This window comes from Miniopterus natalensis, chromosome 22, assembly GCF_054644295.1.
Source record: "Miniopterus natalensis isolate mMinNat1 chromosome 22, mMinNat1.hap1, whole genome shotgun sequence".
NCBI lineage: Eukaryota > Metazoa > Chordata > Mammalia > Chiroptera > Miniopteridae > Miniopterus > Miniopterus natalensis.
In genome coordinates, this window is record NC_142102.1 from 6,024,560 (window position 1) to 6,047,578 (window position 23,019).

A 23,019-nucleotide genomic window follows, 5' to 3' on the forward strand; every position below is an offset into this window, starting at 1 on the left:
ATCTAGTAGTACTTTGAAGGAGTCTTTAGGGTTTTCTATGTACAGTGTCATGTCATCTGCAAATAATGACAGTTTTACTTCCTCTTTTCCAATTTGGATACCTTTCATGTTTTCTTCCTGTCTGATGGTTATGGCGAGGACTTCCAGTACTATGTTGAATAAGAGTGGTGAAAGTGGACATCCCTGTCTTGTTCCGGTTTTTCATGGAAATGGTTTTAGTTTTTGCCCATTGAGTATGATGTTGGCTGTAGGTGTGTCGTATATGGCTTTTATTATGTTGAGGTATGATCCCTCTATTCCCACTTTGCTGAGAGTTTTTATCAGAAATGGGTGCTGGATTTTGTCAAATGCTTTTTCTGAGTCTATTGATATGATCATATGATTTTTGTCCTTCATTTTGTTTACATGATGTATCACATTTATTGATTTGTGGATGTTGTACCAGCCTTGCATCCCTGGAATAAATCCCACTTGGTCATGATGTATGATCTTTTTAATGTATTGCTGGATCCGGTTTGCTAGTATTTTAGTGAGGATTTTACCATCTATGTTCATCAGGGATATTGGCCTGTAATTTTCTTTCTTTGTAGTATCTTTATCTGGTTTTGGGATTAGGGTGATGCTGGCTTCATAGAAAGATTTTGGGAGTTTTCCCTCCTCTTGAACACATTGTATGCGGGAAACGTATTTATACATTTTACGTTGACTGGTAGTAGAGCGCGTGATAAAAACTACCCGCAAACAATGTGTGAATTTTCTGGAATAGCTTGAATAGAATAGGTATTAATTCTTCTTTGAATGTTTGGTAAAACTCGCCTGTAAATCCATCTGGTCCAGGACTTTTGTTTGCTGGGAGGTTTTTGATTACTGCTTCAATTTCACTAGTTGTTATCGACCTATTCAGGTTTTCTGCCTCTTCTTGATTCAGCTTTGGAAGGTTGTATACTTCTAGGAATTTGTCCATTTTCCCTATGTTGTCTAATTTGTTGGCATATAGTTGCTCATAATATTTTCTTACAATCCTTTGTATTTCTGTTGGATCAGTTGTTATATCACCTCTTTCATTTCTGATTTTATTTATTTGGGTCCTCTCTCTTTGTTTCTTAGTGAGTCTGGCTAACAGTGCATTAATCTTATTTACCTTTTCAAAGAACCAGCTCTTGGTTTCATTGATTTTTTGTATTGTTTTTTTAGTCTCTATGCCATTAATCTCTGCCCTGATTTTTATTATTTCCTTCCTTTTACTTTCTTGGGGCTTTTCTTGCTGTTCTCGTTCTAGTTCTTTTAGTTGTTGTGTTAGATGGTTCATTAGATCTTTTTCTTGTTTCTTGAGATAGGCCTGTAATGATATGAATTTTCCTCTCAGGACTGCTTTCGCTGTGTCCCATAGGTTTTGGGTTGTTGTCTGTTCATTTTCGTTACTTTCCATGAAGTGTTTGATTTCTTCCTTGATCTCCTTGGTAACCTATTCATTGTTTAATAACATGCTATTTGGCCTCCATGTGTTTGAATATTTTTGAGGTTTTTTATAGTGGTTGATTTCTAGTTTCATGGCATTGTGATCCGAGAAGATGCTTGATATGATTTCAATCTTCTTATATTTGTAGAGACTTGCCTTGTGCCTTAACATGTGGTCTATTTTTGAGAATGTTCCATGTGCACTTGAGAAGAATGTGTATTCTGCTGCTTTGGGGTGAAATGTTCTATAGATATCAATTAAATCCATTAGGTCTAGTGATTCATTTAAGGTCTGCATTTCCCTGTTGATTTTTTGTCTTGATGATCTGTCCAATGCTGACAGTGGGGTGTTAAAATCCCCCACTATGATTGTGTTGCTGTCAATCTCCCCTTTGAAGTCCCCCAAGAATTTTTTTAAAAAAAAATATCTTTATTGATTTCAGAGAGAGGAAAGGAGAGGGAGAGAGAGAGAGAAACATCAATGATGAGAGAGTCATTGATTGAGCCCACAACCCAGGCATGTGCCCTGAGTGGGAATCGAACCCTGATCGCCTGGATCCTAGGTCGACACTCAACCGCTGAGCCACACCCGGCCTGGCAAGAAATTTTTTATATATTTAGGTGCTCCTGTATTGGGTGCATAAATGTTCATAAGGGTTATTTCCTCCTTTAGTAATATGTAGTGACCATCTTTGTCTCTTGTTATGGTCTTTATTTTGAAGTCTGTTTTGTCAGAAATAAGAATTGCTACTCCAGCTTTCTTTTCCTTTCCATTTGCATGGAATATTTTACTCCATCCCTTCACTTTTAGCCTGTGTGAGTCTTTTGCTCTCAGGTGGGTCTCTTGTAGACAGCAGATATTTGGGTCCTGTTTTCTTATCCATTCAGCTATCCTTTGTCTTTGATTGGCCCATTTATTCCATTTACATTTAAGGTTACAATTGATATCAACTTATTTAATTCCATTTTCTCTCTTTATGTTGATGTACCTTTCACTATTCCTTCTTTTTCTTAAAGCAGTTCTTTTAGCATTTCTTGCAATGTTGGTTTGGTGGTACTGAACTCCTTTAGGCCTTTTTTGTCTGGGAAGCTTTTAATTTCACCTTCAATTTTAAATGATAGCCTTGCTGGATAAAGCAATCATGGTTGCATGTTCTTGCTTTTCATTACTTGCAGAACTTCATGCCACTCCCTTCTGGCCTTGAGGAGTCTCTGTTGAGAAATCAGCTGTCAGTCTTATGGGGGTTCCCTTGTAGGTCACTGCTTGTCTCTCTCTTGTAGCCCTTAATATTTTCTCTTTGTCCTTGACATTTGCCATTTTAATTATGATGTGTCTTGGAGTGGGTCTCTTTGGGTCCCTCTTGTTTGGAACCCTCTGTGCTTCCTGAACTTGTGTGGCTTTCTCCTTTGCCAGCCTAGGGAAGTTTTGTATAATTATTTCTTCCACCAAGTTCTCTATCCCTTGCTCTCTTTCGTCCCCCTCTGGCACTCCTCCTGCTTTTTAAGTGTTTTTTCTTTCTGCTGCTCTGATTGTGTGATTTTCTCTACCTTGTCTTCTAAGTCATTTATTCTATCCTCTGCTTCATTGAGCCTGCTTTTAATTCCTTCCAGTGCATTCTTGAGATCAGATACAGCGTTCTTTATCTCTGTCTGAGTTTTATTTATGATATGTATCTTTTTTTTCATGTTTTCACTAAGGTTCTTGATCTTATCATCTAGAGTTTTCTTAAGTTCCTTGAACATCTTCATCACCCATACTCTGAACTACATTTCTGATAACTTGCTTAACTCCATCTCATCAATGTCTTTTTCTGGCGATGTTTCCTTTTCTTTAATTTGGGGGTTGTTTCTTTGTCTCCCCATTTTGGTAGGTCTTAGTGCTTGTATCTATATATTAGATATATTTGCTGTCTCCCAGTCTTGTGGGACGGGAATTTGTCTTGTGGGTCCAGTGGAGCCCAGAGGTGTGTTTTCCTTACACCTCTGAGCTCTTTGCTCTAGGCATGTCCCTCTTGTGGGTGCTCCTTTTGTGGTTTCTTGCATGTTATTTAAATCTTCATAACTACAGATCATAATGCACCTTAGGTGTTATTTTTCAATAATTATAACATTTTTATTTACAAAAACAATGAAACAATTAAACAATTAAAGTTCCTAGTACGTTTTTAAAGTATGGTACTGCGTAAAACATTTTCCTCTATGAAGAGGGACCAAACAAAATTTACATAAGTATCTAGTTTCACTCCTTTTTCCATGGGTGGCACAAACTCTGCAGGCTCTCGTAGGAAATTTTTTCTTTCCACTCGCTGGAATATACGTAGGTTCATGCTGCTTCATATCACCTGATAACCTTTTGGGTGGATCTTTATGAGGTGCTCTCCTTGCAGCCCCTGGGGAAGGGCTGGAAAGATTTGTCTCTGGTTCTGTAGATCCTTCATTGTTGTCATCCGGTATCCAGCCTCTCTCCACCTACAGCAGAAACTGTTTATACTTCATTTTTGCTTGTGGGTTGAGGACATTGTACACTCTAAATGAATTGAAAAGTCCAGAGTTTATAAGGTACAGCACTACTTTTTTTTTGCCTATTTCATCGTTTGCCTTAGAATGGGACGACATGAAAGGAATTGATGCACACGGTCAATGGCTTTCATGTGGGCATTGTATTTATTGATGCAGGTAGGTTTTACAATATTCTCTTCCGTTTTTCTATTTTTTTTTCCCTGTTTTTGAGACAGAAGTGTCATGGATTGCTGATATCATCTGGACAACCCGCTTCTCTTTCCATGCTAGGAGAAGAATACCTCCTTTTCTGGAAAATATTATGTCACCTTTCTTCATTCTTGATGTTTTCATTTTCAAATTTGGTGGTAAAAGTCTAATCTCTCTAATAGTCCCACAGGCTCCAGTTTTGTTCTGTAGCAGCAATTCAGCAGTAGATGTAGCATTGTAATAATTATCCTGGTAAATACGGTGCCATATGCCAAGGTAGGGTCCAAAGACTGAAAGGGCAGTTTCTTGCAATTTCTTTCCTTGAGCAATGTATATCTCCATATTGCAGACATAGCTGGTGTCACTCTCTCACACCATCTGAACAAGTAAACCATATTTTGTTATTTTTGCTGGGTTGTATATGCGAAATTTTAAACACCCTCTCCATGGAATCATTCCCCCGTCCAAAGACAACTATTGTTTTGGTTTGTATATTGTTCAAAATTTACGCAGGAAATAATCCAGCACTGCTTGGATCTTGAAAAGCCTCCCCAAGAGATTGTCCACTTTGGCATTATCATTGAAATGCCAGAATGTCCATATTTGGTCAAATCTATGGCAACTCATTGTCTGTGGAAATATAGATAGGGGTACATGTCAAAGGATCTGTGGTCCAATAGTCTTTCAAGCTATCTTTTCTTGTTTGACCCATCAGAATAATTAGGAGAAAGAATTAAGTTCTTGATGTCCTTCTGTGTAACCGGAGACCACTTTAGTGTTCTAGACGGTGTTTGCGTTTCATTGCGGTTTGATCGTGATAATTGGACAGCTCTTTGCACATCTCAAACTATTCATCACCAAAAAAGAGATTGGTCACAGAGGGTACAGAGTCACATTGAGATGGAAATGTAGTGACCCATGTATGACCTTCAAACATTTGTAAGTGTGGTGGTGTGTCAATTTCAGACCAACAATTATCAGTAGCTTCATCAGTGTCGGAATCACTTGAAAGCACCGCCACTTTGCACTTTTTTAAAGGTCTAATAATTTCACTGTCAGTAGAATCAGTACAATCATCTCCAGACTCATCAAAACAGTCATCCACATCTTCAGTCTCAGTAGGAATATCTGATAAATTATTGTTAAATACTTCTGGAAGTGTATCCGTTTCCTTGGTTTCCTTCCTTTTTCTGAGAGAGGGCATTTCCAAAAGCGCCAGGAACTTGAAGACGAAGACTATTTTAATGACCAAAATACAATGTAACTGCAATGCTTTATGGGTTAGTGCAATTATATAGTTTTTTGTCGATTGACCTGCACGGTTTCCACCAATGAGATCACTTCATTCGATGTGGACAAGACAGTGTGTTGACATCTAAGGTCCATAAGAGACGGAGTGTGAAAAAAGAGAAAACTCATGGGTGGTCCTTAACAGATGGCACTCAAAACACCAGAAAACTCGTGAGCGGTATACATTGTGTTAAAACTGAAACTGCTACTGCTGTGTGAAGCACGGAGTGAAATGTATCTGTAATATTAGATCCACCAGTTCAAACAACCAAGAGAGGGTTTGGTCCCTGCCCAGCTGTGGTATGGATAGCACCTCAGGGGAAAGGAAAAGTGCCATCAATTTAATAGTGCTCAATTTGGAATAGGTTTTGGGTTGCATTGTTTAATCTCTCACAAGCATGATATGCAGCCTTCAATGTTGTTTGCCTGTGGCGAAGCTGCAGGCGGCTGGCCAGGGACATGGAGACAGCACCTGGCTCTGCCAAGGGGAGTGGTGGGGTCTGCGCAGGGCACCCAGGGCTCCAACCAATGTGTGTCAGGTGAGGCTCTAATAGCCAGGGAGGAGCAGTGTGCCTGGAATATGTACTTTATTTTGTCATATCTTATATTACCATATATCAATATATTACCATATATCGAAATTAAACATATTGCATATATTTTAATATTTTTAAATATTTTATTTTTCAAAATATTTTTTTGAGTATGATATATTATATAACATGTATCTACATGCAATGGTACTAAACAAGTTTTACACACATATTGTGTGTCACTCCACTTTCCCTAGAAGACCATACTTTACATGCCGTAGTGGGAATTTTTTACTGCTGGTTACTATCTTTTGTAAAACACGATCTTTTAATTGTCCTGATAATCTGAATGGCGAATCTTTATTTGGAGCCCTGCTACACATAATGGAGGAGGTGCTAGGCCACGTGCTGCATGAGGTTGAATTTTCAGTAATCCATTTTCTAGTGATTTCAAATAAAATTTTTATACCTCATTTTTTTTTCCCCTGCCTCTTCTGCAGAATCACTCTCCCTGTCGGACACTCACATTTCTCTTTTGCCTGGTGATGGTCTAATGTCAGACTCATCACTCTCTTCTGACAAAGTCCTATCTTCCAGCTGATGACCAAAGTCACCTGGCCCATCAGACAGTGTCTGCATGTAATTCACTTAAACCTTCTCTGCAGCAATGCACCTTTTAAAAAACTTTTGCCGTGATAAAAGGTGGATGGAAAGAGTTAGATGTATTGCTTGTCATGTCTCTGGAAACGCTGACTGGCAAGTTGAGGAAAAGGCAGGCACAAGGAACAGGAAAGCCAGGGGTGGCCGAAATAAGTGGGTGGCCCAGCAGTGAAGTGCAGTCACGAGCTAACTTGTTACCGGTGGGCAAGGTGTTTAACTGAGACTAAAAGGCGTTCAGGGCCCAGCCGGGGGTGGCTCAGCGGCTGAGCATCAACCTAGCATCCAGGCGATCAGGGTTCGATTCCCAGTCAGGGCACATGCCCGGACTGCGGGCTACAGCCTATCCATGAGTCTCTCATCATTGATGTTTCTATCTCTCTCTCTCCCTCTCTCTTCCTCTCTCTGAAATCAATAAAGAAATATTTAAAAAAAAAAAAAAAGCGTTCAGGCATCTTGCAAGTTCAGTTGTGGGGTCTGCTGGCTTTTGCTGGCAGGGCTTTTTGGTGATCATAGTCTTGATTTGACAGGCTTTTTTCTTTCTTTCTCTGATTTTGTCCTAGCCATGTGCTTTTATTTTAAGGGTGCACTACCTTTTCTTACTTCTCTGGGTACTCGTTATAACTTACCTTGCTTTTGTTTTCTCCTGTTGCCGTGCTGGCTCTGCCGGCTCTGAGTTTCCTCTTGGGCAATGGTTTGGCTTTTCTCCTTCATATTGGGGACTCTCTTGAAATGCTCATGGTCCTTAGCTGTCCTCTCCTATTCAGCAGTGAGGCACTGAATGCTGCCCGGAGCCCTAGGTGTGCGGTGGGGCGTCTCGGATGGTGGGCTCTCCACCAGGTGGCAGGGCAGTGATCTGAAGTGCTCACTGGGGGCTGCTAAGTGACAGGAGTCAGAGACTTTTTCTCAGCAAGAGACCACTCAGTTTCTCTGGAGAAAGATGCTTGGGAGGGTGCACATGAGGATGCATTCTGGCCCGCTGGTCCTTAAGGGGCAGGGCGACAGCAAACAGGTGGACATGAGATGTTCATTGATTCCACCAACTGCTTCACCTTGCATCCATCTGCTCCCCTCTCCCAGAGACCCAGCGGTCCCCAGTTCTGTGTCCTAGAAAAGAGCCCCTATCTTTGCAGGGAGGAGGATTTCCCATGGTGGGAAGCCCAAGTCCCCTGTGTCCTGTCCCTTGTCCCCTCCATGGCACCCACAGCTGATGACGAGCACTACAAAGGGCCTGCTGCCTCACTTCCACAGTACATTCCTCTGAAAGGACTGGCATGTAACTTACTCTGTCTCCGTTCATCCATTATCCTTCCAAATTCCAAAACTAAGCTCAACTCCTTCACCCACTTTTGTCACCTCTCCTATTCCTTTTGCTCTTTTGAGATAATTGAAATTTTTGTTTGCCTAATTTTAGCAGCGTTTGGTAGACAGAAGATATAGACATCTGCGGTCCATTTGTCCACTGAACAAGAAGTCAATTTTCAATTTTCCGTATGTCCTCTGACACTTCCAGTACATGGATGTACATAAAACTAACCACCCAGAGCAAACCTGCCAATGAATGCAAATATAAAACAATAAATGTATTTCTGTAGGTACACACGTGTTTTTGTGTGTCTGACTGTGAGTATGTGTGTATATATATGTGCAGGTGCTTGGTCTCCCCAGGCCAGGCATATTTATGGGAAAATCACAATGACTGTAGACTTTTGTCTGTTCAGGTAACTCAAGTTCATTTTCAAAGTCACTCTTAGTTAGCTGTTTCCACGATTTCAGGGTTACAGTTGATATGCCCCCAGAAACTGGACTGTCTCCTGCAGCCACTGCAAGGCATGCAAGGTGTTCCCCTTTCTGCATGCTGCCCTTGAAGGTACCAGACTCACCACAGCCCCTGTGCAGGTTCCAACTGGGAGAGGCTGAGAAAGTGACCACCCGGGGTTTGCAGAGGGCCAGTCCTAGGGTACCAGACACTTCTGAATCAGCATAGGAAGAAATGCCTCTTTCCATCTTCGTGCCATACTTGATATATTACAGGCCCCAAAGCACCTCTGCTTGTGCCTAGTGCCAGTGTCTTAAATAAACTATGAGAAATAGCTCCATTAGTCTCTCTCACTGCTTGCTCAGAATTTCCAAAACTCTCTCCAGAAAACATTTGGCTCCCCTTTGTGGCTCATTTTTTTCTAATCATAGTTGCTGAAATTCAGTCCAATCTCTTCCATCCACTTCTCTCCTGAGACTTCCCCTTCACCACATGTCTCCCTCTTCCCAGTTGTAGACAAAGTCCCTTGCAGGTCAGTGGATGCCCGGAGATGGTGATCTAGGGGTGCGCTATTCATAGTGGGAGAGCTCAGCCTCCTGTCAGCCAGCCAGGAGCCTTGAAGTGTGTGTGAGAGCACACACGTGTGTGTGTCTGTGTATGTGTGTCTGTGCACACGCGGGGCCCCACATGCATGTGCATAGCACATATGTCTCTTTTCAAGTCACTATGCACTTGGAATTGAGGCATTAAAGAGACAAAGACTTACCTTTGTTCTTATGAGCAATGCCTTAGAGTTGGACAGTGTGATACATATCCCAGGTAACCCTTTCCGCCTAATAAAAACTTTCCTATAAGGGCAAAGAAAATGCTGCTGGAACTGAAGCAAGTGCATTTCCATTGTCAGAGATAAAGGACTGAGGCATCATATCTGTTGGAATTGCACTATGACATCATGGTTCAGCTGGGGGCACATGGTCTGGCTTCTCTTTAGTGGTGACATAGTGAGAACTGCAAAAAAACTAGCTATTCTAAGTTTTACTAAGGCTTAGATTGAATTGAAGGAGAAATAGGAAAGCTGAGGGTAAGTAGGTGTAATTTCCAGTGGACTGATAGATTCTGGGAAGCAGACATTGATTCCAGTGCCTGGAACATGAATGTGTGGATCGATCCTGTCCACTTTGTCCAAGGCGCCAGGTCTCATTTTCTACTCAATTGAAGACCACAGTTCAGGCTGGCAATCTGATTAGCTGAGCCCATGAGAGGGGAATGGCGGAGCTTTAAGCTCCCACAGTGCGCTCTGATTTTGGAAAATCTCAACATTCTTTAGGCTCCAGAAGGAAAAAAAAAAAAAAAAAGGTTTGATTTGATTCTTTCTACAGTGATGTATTATAACATTACCAGCAACAGAAACGGACTTCATTTTAATGACACTCCCTGGGAAGCCTGTTGTACCTGAAATAGCTTCACCTCTTCCTGTTTCTCCCACAGCCGTGACAGGTTTCCAGGGAAGGAAATGAGAACAGGTGCTCACACCATCTCAGGTGGGCCTTTCATGATATATCATGTAAGCTGGGGAGATAAACCATCCCTGGAAGCAGCTTCTTAGCAGGAAACTAGTCTTTGCTAGGCATTTAAATAACCGTGCTTTTTACGCTGGAGGACAGGGAGCCTGTGAAATGCATAAGCGATCTTGTGTGCATTTCTTTGCTCTGTTTTTTCTCATGACAAGAGCATCGCTTACAGACCAGTGGTGATTTCATGTCAGAAATCAGCTCATGAACCTGTGTCTTTATTTCACTGTGAGAGGTGACTTTGCAGATAGAATAAATGGATCAGGTTCAGGTGCCAGTGAAAGAATTTGAGAAGCCCTCTGCTCTAAGGACAACTCCTTTCTAGACAAGACAGGGCCCTCTGTGCACTCTTGTGGAGACAGGGCCCCTGCGCACACCCAGTGACGTGTTCTTGGCCACTACCTGTTGCCAGGGTCTCAGCCTCCAGTGTGGTGGCTCACTCCCCCACCTTGTGAGCAGATCACCGTGGATGGCCACGGGCTTCTCAAGGACAGAGCCTGTGGCTTTTCCCAGCCAGTTATGAACACAAATCAGAATAGAAAATGAAAGTTTTAGGATACAACCAAAAAGACTGAGTTCATACCTGGGCAACATGTCTTCCGGACGGGACATGTCAGGCTGAACGACAATGTGATGTGCTGGTCCTGGCCAGAGGCTGGGGCAGCCTCTTGCTGTACCTCTAACCCCAGGAGGAGGGGAGCAGAGAGAGGTTTATTGTCCCAGGTCTAAGTTTCTCACTCTTGCTGAACTCAACAAAAACAATGAAATGTTTAAGTGGAGGACCTCTGCAGCCTTTCAAAACATGATGCCCAAGAAGGTGCTCAAATTACAGTGGATTAAGAATACAAATAATGGCAAAGATGGTAAGTGCTCTCATGGGAGAGAGTGGGAGGCGGGAAAGGAACGTGCATCCAGAATCGATACCACTGAACTAGGCCACTTCACACAGCAGCAGCCAGGGGCATGGTCAAGCTGAGCACAGCGAGTGCTGTCCTTGTAAGGGACCTCACCGTTTGTGACAATCCTGCCTTCTATGACCTGCATGGACCTTGAGGGCATTATGCTCAGTGAGGTAAGTCAGACAGAGGAAGACAAATACTGTATGATCTCACTTATGTGTAGAATCTAAAAACAAACCAAAACTCATAGATACAGAGAACAGATTGGTGGCTGTCAGAGGCAAGGGGTAGCTGGTGGTAGAAATGTGTGAAGGGGGCCGAAAGGTACAAACTTCCAGTTATAAAAAAAATGGGTTCTGAGCCCTGGCCAGTGTGGCTCCATGGTTACAGCATCGGCCCCCACACCAAAGGGTCTTGGGTTTGATTCCCAGTCAAGGGCATGTACCTGGGTTGCAGGTTTGATCTCTGGCCCCACTTGGGGCAAGTGTGACAGGAAACCAATGGATGTGTCTCTTTCACATCTCACATAGATGTCTCTCTCTTCCCCTTCTCCCCCGCCCCCCCTTCCACTCTCTCTAAAAATCAATGGAAAAAATATCCTTGGGTTACCATTAACAACAACAAAAAGTTGAATAATGCGAGACTATTGTGAACATATTAAGTAATAAGGAACCTCTAAACATGCTGAATGTGGTCACTGGTCTTCCACGAATGGCCTTCCATGTCAAGACAGAGGGACCGTCTTCCTCTTGTAACAGCTGCCGTGAATTCCATGGGGGACCCTGGTTGAAAGGCACAGTGGAACATCCAGTCCCAGCTCTGGCTTCCTTTGCTTTATCATTGATCCTGCTGTCACCACATAGGAATGCAACAGGGTTAGAGGCCATGTGGACCCCCCCATGCAATGGACTAATATCCCAGGTCTTCTTGAGCTTGAGTGGCCACACCCATTCTGGCCAATGACCTGTTCCTGGGTGTGACTGACAGGACACATATTGCAGGGAGCACGTCTATAATGTCTGGCCTTCCCTTTGTTCCTTTGTGTTCTTAGTAACTAGGTTAATTACAATGGCATCATTAGGATTGAGGTCTGAGGAATCTAAATACAAAGGGGAGACAAAAGGTTTTATCTTAATCCATTTTCAGTAACTGCATCATTAAAAATTCAGCTTTCAGGTATTCAGGCACACATCAGTATAGCTTGGGCGAGCACAATGGTAGGCAATTTTAGATGTTAATTATAATTATGTTTCCTTTTCACTGAAACCTTCACAACCAAGTTCTGTGAGATCACATGTAATTTTCACTCAACTGTTCCAGTCATTTTTTTCCACATTGAAAACCTAGCGTCTTCCAGCTTGCACTTTAGCTCCAGTGAAATAATTACCTCCAACTGATGAGGCTAATGGACATCTCAGGATCTGTTCTTTTAATTCTAAGATGATTTCAGCTGCAAATACTGATATCTGTAGGAAACTATAGCAAAGGGATATCATTTATAAATGAACATTCAGAGTCTCTCAATGTAATTGTCTACTTTTGGTACTTCCATCAATACCCAAACCATTAAATGCATCTTGTTCCTGGAGGCACATGATGGTTGGAAAAAACTGTGTCACATTTCATCAGCTTGGGTGTTGGAGGAAAAGGAAGGCTCCACGGAAAGTGCTGCTGTGGACGTGGCTGTACCCAGTACAGGTGCCCCAACCTGCCCCAGAGAGCTGATGGCCACTGGCAGAATTGGCTGTGGCCATGTGAAAGGCCACCAACAAGTGTGTTGAAGGCCATCAGGTCCCACCAGTACAGTGTAATGGATCCCACCTACCCTTGCAGACTGGGGGGCCAGTTTCCCTCAATCTATCCTGACTGGTCAAGGAAAGAAACCGTGTGGTGATCACCAATTATAAGCCCAGCATTTCCTCCTTTCCAGTTCACTGGAGCTTTTGGAGGCAAAAGGGTTGGGAGAAGACACTGAACTGGGTCAAAACATGAGGCGTGGAGTCCTGATTTGCCACTTTCTCTGTGTTTCGGGACCAAATATCTGAAATCTCTGAGTCTCAAATTTTTCACCTTCACAATTAAAGTATGAGTTGTGTTGAAGGATCAAAACCGATAATGGAAACAAAAGTACTTTATACCTTTTGAAAGCACTCTGTAAATGTCAGATCTGGGTGACTGGTGCTGGTGAGGCCTTCCTGGCCAGCCAATGAGAGGCTGTAACACCTGAGCCACCTCAGTGTCTTTAATCTGAGTCCTACTGGCTGGTGGACTGGTTCCAGAGGAAAGCTGTGTTCTCAGGGGAGAGAAAATAAGTCTATTGACTTTGTTGTGTAACCAGAGTCAAATCCCACCAGGCCATGCCTACCTCCCCGGGGTTCCCATCTAAAGGTTTCTTCTGATAATTTTAGTTTCCAATGTACAGGTGTCAGTCAGGATTAGGAACAGGGAAAGTCAACTTTAAAAATGTTCACAGCTGCACCTGGAATATTAACACACACACACACACAGCCCTGGCTGGTGCTGCTCAGTGGTTGAGCGTTGTCCCATGCACCAAGCGGTCACCAGTGCAAGTCTAAGTCAGCACACATGCCCCTGGTTGGGATGCATGGAGGCAGCCAATTGGTATTTCTCTCACATAGATGCTTCTCTCTTTCTCTCTCCCTCTCCCTTCCTCTCTTTCTAAAACAAAACAAAACAAAACAAAACAAAACAAAACAAAACAAAACAAAACAAAACAAAACAAAACATTTAAACACACACACACAATATTGGGGCAAATATACATGCATGGGGAAAGAAATGAGCAGAGAGATTTGTGCCAAAGGCAGAGGCTCAGAATTTGATTCACTAGATCTTCTTTACGCTATATTTTGGGGGGTAGGGGCTATTACTCTCACCTACTTTATTTTTGGTGGAGATACATTGATTTGGTAGGTGATGGATATATGACCATTCTCAAACTTGGGATCCTTGGTGACCTGTTTAAAAGAAAGAAAGCTTATGATGACAAAGGAGGGAAATCAAGCACAGCACGTACCACTGCAGCTGCCAGCCAGTGGCAGTACACCCGCCTCTTGTGGCCCCCAGGGCTCCAGAGACTGTGGAAGGACACTTACTCTTCAATAAGGAACAGGAGTGTCCAGGGAGCATGAGGGGAAGGTGAGCCCCATGCTCCACTCCCTCCACGCAGCTCAGAGCCAGAGATCACTCAGTGGGTGAAGACACAACCTGGACTCCAAGAAGCTTCCAGAGCAGAGACAGGCAGAGCTGGGAGCCAAGCGCGGGGACTGAGACCTAACACCCTGTTCACACTCGAGCTGCATTATTTACGACCTTGGGCAATGGTAGTAACTGGGTGGGTCACGTGAAGAGAGCATGACTTCACCTGTTCCCATTTCCTGTGTGATATTTGTGGAAAGGGTATTTTATCTGAAAGACTAAATCTATTCTATTTCTGAAATCCTAGTTAGGACTTAAGATATTATGAAGACGAAGAGTCAAATTCCCAAAGCTGCAGAAATGTAAATAAATCTCACCCAAGGTGCTAACTATACAAAAGGAATGGTGAGTGTTGAATATAAGGGAAATATCATCCATTTACTAATTCAGCACCTATTTCCTAGGCACCCATATATATCAGGCCCGAGACATGAACCACAGTGGGCTTGGTGTCTGGACACTGGTGGGTAGGGAGAGATGCGGTGGATGTGGGGAGCTGGGGATGCCCAGAGGAGGAGGGATAAGTCCTGTACCGAGGTAGATCTCCCCAAAGAGCCAGCCTGGGGTGGGAAAGGGAACATGTGAGCAGGTAAATCAAGGACACGCTCCTCCCACAGCAAGGCCGTCTTGCTAAGGAAGTGAGAGAACTGAACTGGATGGCGTGCTCAGTGAATCAGTCAGTTTAGGTTCTGACACAAGCTCCTTATCTTGTCACAAACCAGCGCTGACTGTCATAGGCCAGTGCTGGTCTGTGGACCATACTTTGAGCCCTGTCCTAAGGGACAATTAAGAGTTTTTCAGGGGAGCAGGAAGGACTGGTGTCCCACAGAGAAAGCAGCCTTGGCCAAGACCAGAGGCACGAGGGGCCCCACATCCCAGTACACAGCAGTTCAGAGGGACACAGGTCGGGGACTGCAATTCAGCAGGGGCCAAGCTTGTTTAAAATTAAGGAAGCATGGACAGCTTGCACCCACTTCCTGTGAAAAATCTGGAAATGAACAGTCTGCCGAACTCAGAGAAAGAAGGTTTGCTCCTCAGCCTCTGAGGCCAAAGGCCCCATTCCTTCCAGGGAAAGGGTGCATTTAAGAAGCACAGGACTCCTGCTGATCAAGAGAAACAAGATAAAACGGCGACATCTATGGGCTTTCCCTAGGTTTTGGTCTCTGAAAACCTCACTTCCTACCTGTTGTCTGTTGAGACATCACAGTGAGACTGTTTAACTACTTTACAAAGCACGAGAGCAGAAGAGAGAAAGAGGGGGTTTAGAGCTGCCCTGTCCACAGCCTTTGATCTGAGACCAGACATACAACCTGTGGGAGGAGGGGGCTGGCTGAGGCTGCCACACACACTTGCCTCACTGTGGCCAGAAATGCCACCTTTATGAGTCCATTCCTTTGAATTAAGCATGTTCTCTCTAATAATTACCTTTTAAAATCCAAATGCTCTTGGAAAAGCATAAAGCCAAGCTTGACTTAGTTTTAAATGGAAAGACTGAATTGGGCTCATTTATTAGCTCAAAATGGTTCCCAGGCTTGCTGAGACAGCCAGGAAAGTCAGTAAGTAAAGGGGCACAGCAGACACACTTCACAGCCACACCCTGCCCAGAGCCACACCTAGGAGTGCCCGCTATGAGCATGCCCCTACCTCCCCCCTCCCCCTGAAGACACAGATACTTGTTTCCTTTGCCCTGAAGAACCTGTGCATTGTTGGGATTCATGGAATAGTTCTCCAGATGTTGTAAACATGACTCACTTATGCCTTTCCCAAGAATATTTAGCTTTCACTCAGTTTCCCAGGAAATCTTTCTGTTGCTCTGAGTTCTAAGTAACAGGACACCCAGTCACTTCCCCTTTCCTTCCCCTGCCTGGAACCGGTGCTCAGGTGCTCAGGAGGGAGGTGCAGAGCCCTGTGACAGTGAGGCGCTGGGGCTGAGCTGGGGGGGATGCACACTCCCCACTTCTGCGGGGCAGGCAGTGGGCAGAATGCAGCTGTTTTAAGAAAGAAATGTCAACTATAGTAAAATGGACTGCACTTACAATACAGCCCTGCTTCCCAGCCAGGAGGGCACATGGACAGTTCAGATCCAGAAGAGCTGGGATTCCAGGAGAAAGCGATGCCTTCCTATCCCTGTCAGGTCAGGACCCTGGGAGATGAGGCATTTGTGCCTTAATCTCTCTTGGGCATTAAAGAGAGCAGCCAGGACGGTCAAACCAAGGAGCCGAGCTTTGTCCTTCAGACAACAGAGATGAATGGCAGTTTTGTGCAGGGAAAGGGAAGAGACAAGTGTGGCACCAGTAATTGTCACCTGCTGTGTGCTCACAGCCTGCCTGAGCAATCTAAATACAGGGAGTCCAAGTTTCCAGGGCCTCTTTCTCTCGAGGGTCAGCACAACCCTCAGGCTTAATTTTTCATGGCCACTTCAGATATTTAGTAGGCAGTAAGTTGAGAAAAAGCACCTTTGTCTGCCTCAAAATACTACAGAAGTTTTCATTACCTGCAGGTGGCCTACCTGGCACCCAGTCTTATTGCCAAGAGGTACGGCCAGTGTCCCAGCTCTAGCCCTGCTCTGCCCTTTCCCTGTTGTGTAAACTTGGCCTGTTCTACTCCCTTCGCTTGTTCTTTCCTCTATAAAATGCAGACACCGCAGAGCTTTCATTAGACCCTGCTGCCAGGACTTTTTCTCAGGAGTCTCTTCTTTGAAATGTTATGGCATCTTCAAAATTAGTGTTTTGCACGTTGTTTCCCCTTTCAGTGGGTGTGAGAAGAAACCCTTCCAGGCAACTGGACCAAAACACAGCGTCCAGTCTCAGCTCTGTCACTACACAGTTTTGTATCTGTGGGAAAAACTACTTTTTTGTTAAAGTGTCAATAAAAGATGGAGTCTTGGTTACAACAATGGTTTTCAGAAGACAGTCACGCAGAAACCCTGGCGTTGCGCCCCAGGGACACTGATGGACACTCTCCCTCAGTTTCAGACAGTAAGTTAATGAACCCAACACCCTCCAGGAACCTCTTTCCCCCGAATGTTACTCACACGCTGAGCCTGCTGCTGTGTTTGCACCGGGACCGGCTCCCTGTCCTCCCGGCTCCTCAGCTGGTCTCTCTCCCAGCAGCGCACCCCTGGGCCCAGCAGCATCGCCTCCGGCTCGCGGGCGGCACCAAGGGAACAAAACTGTTTCTGTGAAGAGCACAGACCGCTCAGGGGCTCAGGAAACCTGCGGGCTGAGCGCTCTGAGGTCTGAGGTCTCCCGGAGGAGCTGCAGTTTCTTTTTTCCCTTTAAATTGAAGTTGCAGCGGGTCCCTGGTTAATAAAATCACGTGGGAGAGCTGAGGGCGGGCCTTCCGGAGTCCCCAGCTGGAGCCCGGGCTTCTGATTGGCCCGGGATCGCCCCGCCCCCACCACAGGCCAGGCCGGGAACCCCAGCCCGCGCCTGCGCACTCACTGCCTCCTCGCCGAGCTGCTGGGGGTCTGCTCCCTCTGAGGCGCCCTCGGGTGCTGAGCGCCTGGCTCCCGGGAGCTTTCCTGCCGCATCCCCATGTCTGTGTCCCCCCCAATCCTCTCCCACGCGCACATCATCCACTCGCCCTGGGCTCCCACAGCTCCCGCCACAGCGCCAGTCCCTGGAGTACAGCTCGGGGACGGGGAGGGCGGGGCGAGGGCGGAGGCGCCTGAAGACCGGAAGTCACGAGGGCAGAGCCATTGGGGCTCCTGCACCGAGGGTCCTGTCCTCCCTCTGACGACGGCTCAGGAAAAGTGACAGCAGTTAGAAGGGGTTCTCCACGGGAGAGGTGCAGAGAAAAGAGAATCCTGGAGCCTGTGAGATTCTGAGCTTTCCAAGAACACAAGTCCCTACAGAGATGGACGCCAGCACTTGCCTGGGGGACCCAAGTTCAGAAAAACCGGGAGGGGGAGAGGACAGTCCCCAAGGAGACATGTTCTGGAAGGAAGAGGAGTTTCAGGAGGGAGCCTTCTCCTGAGGCCTCGCCAGGCCCTCTTGCTGCAAGGTGCTGCTTCCCGTCCTGGTCCCACTGCTTTCCCCAGGACAAATGCTGGTATCTGGGTCATTTTTTCGTGTCCTCTGCAGAGAAGCCGACAATGGACACATCATTTGAAGTTGGGAGCTGTGGGAGAGAATTACCACATTGAGGGCTATTAAATTGATGGCATTTTCCCTTCCCCCTGTGGCGCTGTCCATACCACAGCTGGGCAGGGGCCAAATCCACTCTTAGTGGTTTGAACTGGTGGTGATGGATTCCCCACCACAGCAGAGCTCTGCATCTGTATCCCATCCAGACTTCTGAAACTGGGACAGGATGGTCCCCCACGTCAGTTAGTTTTAACTTAAAACACTCAAGAATATCTTAAAAGTTTTAAAGCTTTGACACTGCTGTTTTCACAAATGGAGAAACCATCACTAATGACAATTAGAACCATTAGCCCAGCCACAGTCCTGGCTGAGCCCTGTGCTCTGGTCCTGCAGTTTTCTCCACAGGCAGACTCTTAAACCTCCACCCGGATGCCCTGATGGCTTGAAAAAGCTCAGGGTGCGTGGGAACAACTCCTGCATCATGAACAACAGGAGAGCTATACAGTGAACAGGACAGAGACAGGGATGCTGGAGATCACTGCCCTCGCCAACCCCTCCCTGTGGTGTTAGCAAGACAGTGCTCGCCTTCCATGAAAGTTACAGGCAGGTGTTCTCAGGAACCGAGGGATGTGAGCCAACTGGGTGAGAACCTTTAGACCAGTGGGGGTGACCTGGGGGAGGGGCAGCTGAGCAAAGGAGGGAGTCAGGGAAAGAGCAGCCAGTTTCTATGGGCCTGCATGAGTTAGGATTGCCATGTAATGTGAGCTTGACTCTGTCCCAGGCACATGTAGTGTTTCTGTGTCCCTGACCTCTTAGAAGACCTGGGATGCTCCCAAAATAATACAGACCAGGCTGCTTGGTCCTGGTTTTCTGCTGGACGCAGCCTTTGCCATTGCTTCTTCCATGATCTCTTATTTCTTTCTCATTTACAGCCATAGTCGTTGTCCTAGGTGAAGCAGAGGGTCAAATAACAGGCCTCTTCCTGTGCCTGCACTGTCCAGGTGCCTCTGCTTCCTTCTCCTCCTTCCACGTGCCCTCTTCCTCCTCACTTCTCTCCCCAGTAACTGGAATTGGATCCCTCACTCTGCTGATGCACTCGGGCCTCCCCCAGTGTCTCCATGTGCCTCTGTGCACTTGAGAGATGAGTCTCATTTACCAGCTTCTCCATAAGCTCCCAGGTACCGATCTTCCTGGGGCTCCTCCTGCTGCCTGCCTGCCTTCCTCTGCTGCTTCCCCACCTCCTGAATCTCACACAATCCCAGGGAAGCCTGCAGCTTCAGCATCAGCACTCATGCCTGTGGGTGTCCAGCAGAGCCCTGGTGGGACCACTTTGTCCTGACAGCACCTTCCATCAATCACCACGCTTTCTGGTGGGTGGCCACAGCAGGCGTGGACACTTGGGGATCCAAGGGCAGAGCATTGGGCAAGGACACTTCAGGTCCTGCTTGGGGCACAGACATGGGGTGCTGTCCTGTTACAGCACTGCTCCTGGGGTACAAATGCCTTCAAGGATGAGTTAAAAATTTTGACCAGTAACAGGATATGAAGCTGCATGAACCCATTCTGAGCTGTTCCAGGTTCACACAAGTCTATAGGAACATGGAGGAAAGGCTGAGGTATGTTCTAGTCTCATCATAGAAAATGATGCAGGAAAATGGTCACGTGGAGAGGAGAGAACACAAAGTCCAGAAAGTATGGGACAAGGGATGTTTGAGGAGTGGCAGGCAGTTAATTTAAAGCATTGTTTTTGGATGTTGTGATGTGTTTGTATTTGTCAGGTTATCAGACATATCCTTTTGTTCCCACACAACCCTGCTCACCCCAAATGTGAGGCCTCCAGTCTCCACACAGCCTAGTCTGCCCTCATTTCTGTGTTGCTTTAGAAGAGTTTGTCTGCTCTTGACTCAAACTATGACTTTTGTCTTGAAGCTCACAGTCCTCCCTACAGAATAAACTGTGCACAGTGCCTGACCCTTTCTTTCCCATTTTCTGAAGGGGTGACACACTTTAGCTTCTCACCCTCACAGTTCCATTGATCATGATCACATTTTAAATGGAAATAGAGTCATACTAGGTGTGTGGGTCCAATTTTGACTCAAGATGGGGCATTCAGTTCAGAAATGTTAGGGATCAAATAAACTGTCATCTCTGTTGAGGGACTATCTGGACCCATTGCTGTGAAGGATCACATGTCACAGTATCTTTGGTTCACAATATTTGATTTGTGATGTCACCAATGCATCACCTTTAGTCCAGCCACAGGGAGGTATCATGGGTGCCTCAGAGGAAGAGCTGCCTCTTCTTGGATCTGAGAACTGAGGGTGCCTTTGGAGCCAGGTAAGGAGGACTGTTGTCCTGTGTACTTAGCTTACTGTCAGAGCAGGGAAGGTGTTGCTGTGGGACCAGCCCATCCACCTCACTCTCATTACCTCCTGCCTCCGTGGGGCTGACTGATCCCCAGGCCCCTTCAGCCACTGTGTGTCATTGAGATGCCTTCTGAGTAGCATCATTCAAGTGCATATTTATGAGGCAGAGGGTGGCCAGGCCAGGGGTGGCCCTGGTCAGCACTGCAGGGTTTTGAGCTTCAAAATTACTTGGAGTAACACAACTTCCCCAAACCTGCTGTTTTGTGGATAGCTCTGATCTCTCATTGGCTGGCCACACTCTGGCTCCAGGAAAGGAGTGGGCTGGTTGCTCACGTCTGGGTTAGAGCAGCTCTGTGAGGGCCAAAGGGACAGAAAAGTACAGCAGGTGGGGGATGCAAACTCTCCCACCGAAGAGAAATCTACAGTCCCCCACCTTTCCACAGTAGGAGGGCTGGTTTGTCAGATTCCACACACTCAGGTGTCTGTTGGTCCCCACACTCTCAGAACCAGAGCTGGGCTGGCACCTCTAAGATAAGGACAGGAGATGGCACAGCTACTATTCTCCTGCTGAAGCGGGCTTGTGCTGTCACAGGGAAGATTGATAAGCTTGCTTTAGGTTCTGCAGGTTATGATCAGACACTGGGTTCCAAGGAACTAGCTAGTAAAGTGCTCTTGCCAAGTCCTTATCAGTAAGATAGAAAACAGAATCACACTGTAAGGATATACACTTTGTAGTGTTTGAGTTGCCTTCATTTGGTAGTAAATACAAACCACATAATATGTATGTTAAATTTTCTACCCATAGTGCTAAAATAACTCATCAATGAAATCAGTGGCAGTTTGTTTAGTTGGAAAATGATAATATTCATTATTTGGGACCCAAAAGTAAGAACATGTCTAAATACAAAATAGAATTTTACCCTCTAAAACTTCATTTTTAAATTTAAATTGTTGAATAGGTAACACTTCACATGGGCTAAGAAAAAACAAAAACAGAAAGCCCCAGTCATTTTTCTATTTTATTGACTTTTTTGGAGCTCTTTATATGTGAAGGATGGGGGCTGTGATTAGTTTCTAGTGTACCCTTAGTTTCCACGTGTATATGTGAACAAATATTAATGTGCATGCTCACGTTCTCTCTGTTTTTTACACAAGCAGTAGCATATTATATAACTGTCCTCCACCTGGCTCTTTGCTTAATGGTATATATTGGATGCTCTCTCACAGTAGTGAATGGAGGATTTTTCTGTGTTTTAAAGCTGCATAGGATTTCAGATGTGTTCTATTGATGGACACTGAAGTTGTTTCAAGTCTTTTGTTATAACAGCAATTCTGTCCTAAAAGCTTTGATATAATTCATTTTGCACATATATTTAGAATCAATTCCTAGAAGTAAAATTGCTCCAAAGATCTGTGCCTTTGTAATTTTATAGCTGTTTCCAAGTTATTTTTCAAATGGGTTATAAAAGGCAATCACCTAATGTATAAAAATGCATCTATCTCCTGTCTTATAACTATTATACAAATTTTGACTTCTGCTAATTGAATAGGTTTTGTGTTAATATGGTTGAGCATCTTTCTGTATTTTCTTTTCACTGGAGTATCTACTTAAAGTGTTTTGCCCATTACTTATTGGGTTGCTGATCTTTGTCTTGTTCATTGAATTCTAGGAGCTCTTGATATATTACAGTTGTAATTGGATGTGAAAGGTGTATTTTTCTTATTGTCTATCTTGATTTATAAATATGCTGATGGCAGGTTTTTCATGCATAAGTTTTACTGTTATGTAGTTTAATCTGTAAATCTTTTTACTGCATTGGGGTGTTCAGTTAGAATTAGAAGGGTCTTCCTTTGACTACAAACTTGTAAAGGAATTTGCTCATGATTTCTGTTAGTACTTTTATTATTTTATATTCAACATATAAATAATTGACTTACTTGGAATTAACTTTTTTTTTTATACAAAAACCTTTTATTTACTGTTTATATTTCTTCTCCCCATCCCTATCCTTGATCTGGAACCCAGCCAGCTCCTAAGACTTCCTGCTGCCTGGTTCTTGAAACTGGGGCCTTGGGGACATGGAGGAGGCCTCTAAGAGGTCAGAAATCTCTTCACCCACCAGTTGTGGAAGTTGAAGGAAGCTTTCCTTCCTGCCAGAAGCTCCAGTAGCTTCCCACGGTAGCCCGTCAAGTCAGAGGATCCATTCCCCACTGGATGGATACAGGAAGAGACAATGTGTCTCGGAGACCCAAAGACTCCCCACCACTCACTGCTTCTATAGCATGCCAGGCTCTATAGCTGAACCAATCTCTTTCTTGGAGATGGAGTCCAGCAACAGGAGTGGAGGTGAGATGGAGAGACTGCAGTTCTGGTTCCTAATCAACAAACAGGAAACAGGAAGAGGTTGGCCTGTTTGAACTGAAATGAGAAAGGGTAGGAGAGTGCAGGAGAACATGGGCTGGGTTACTG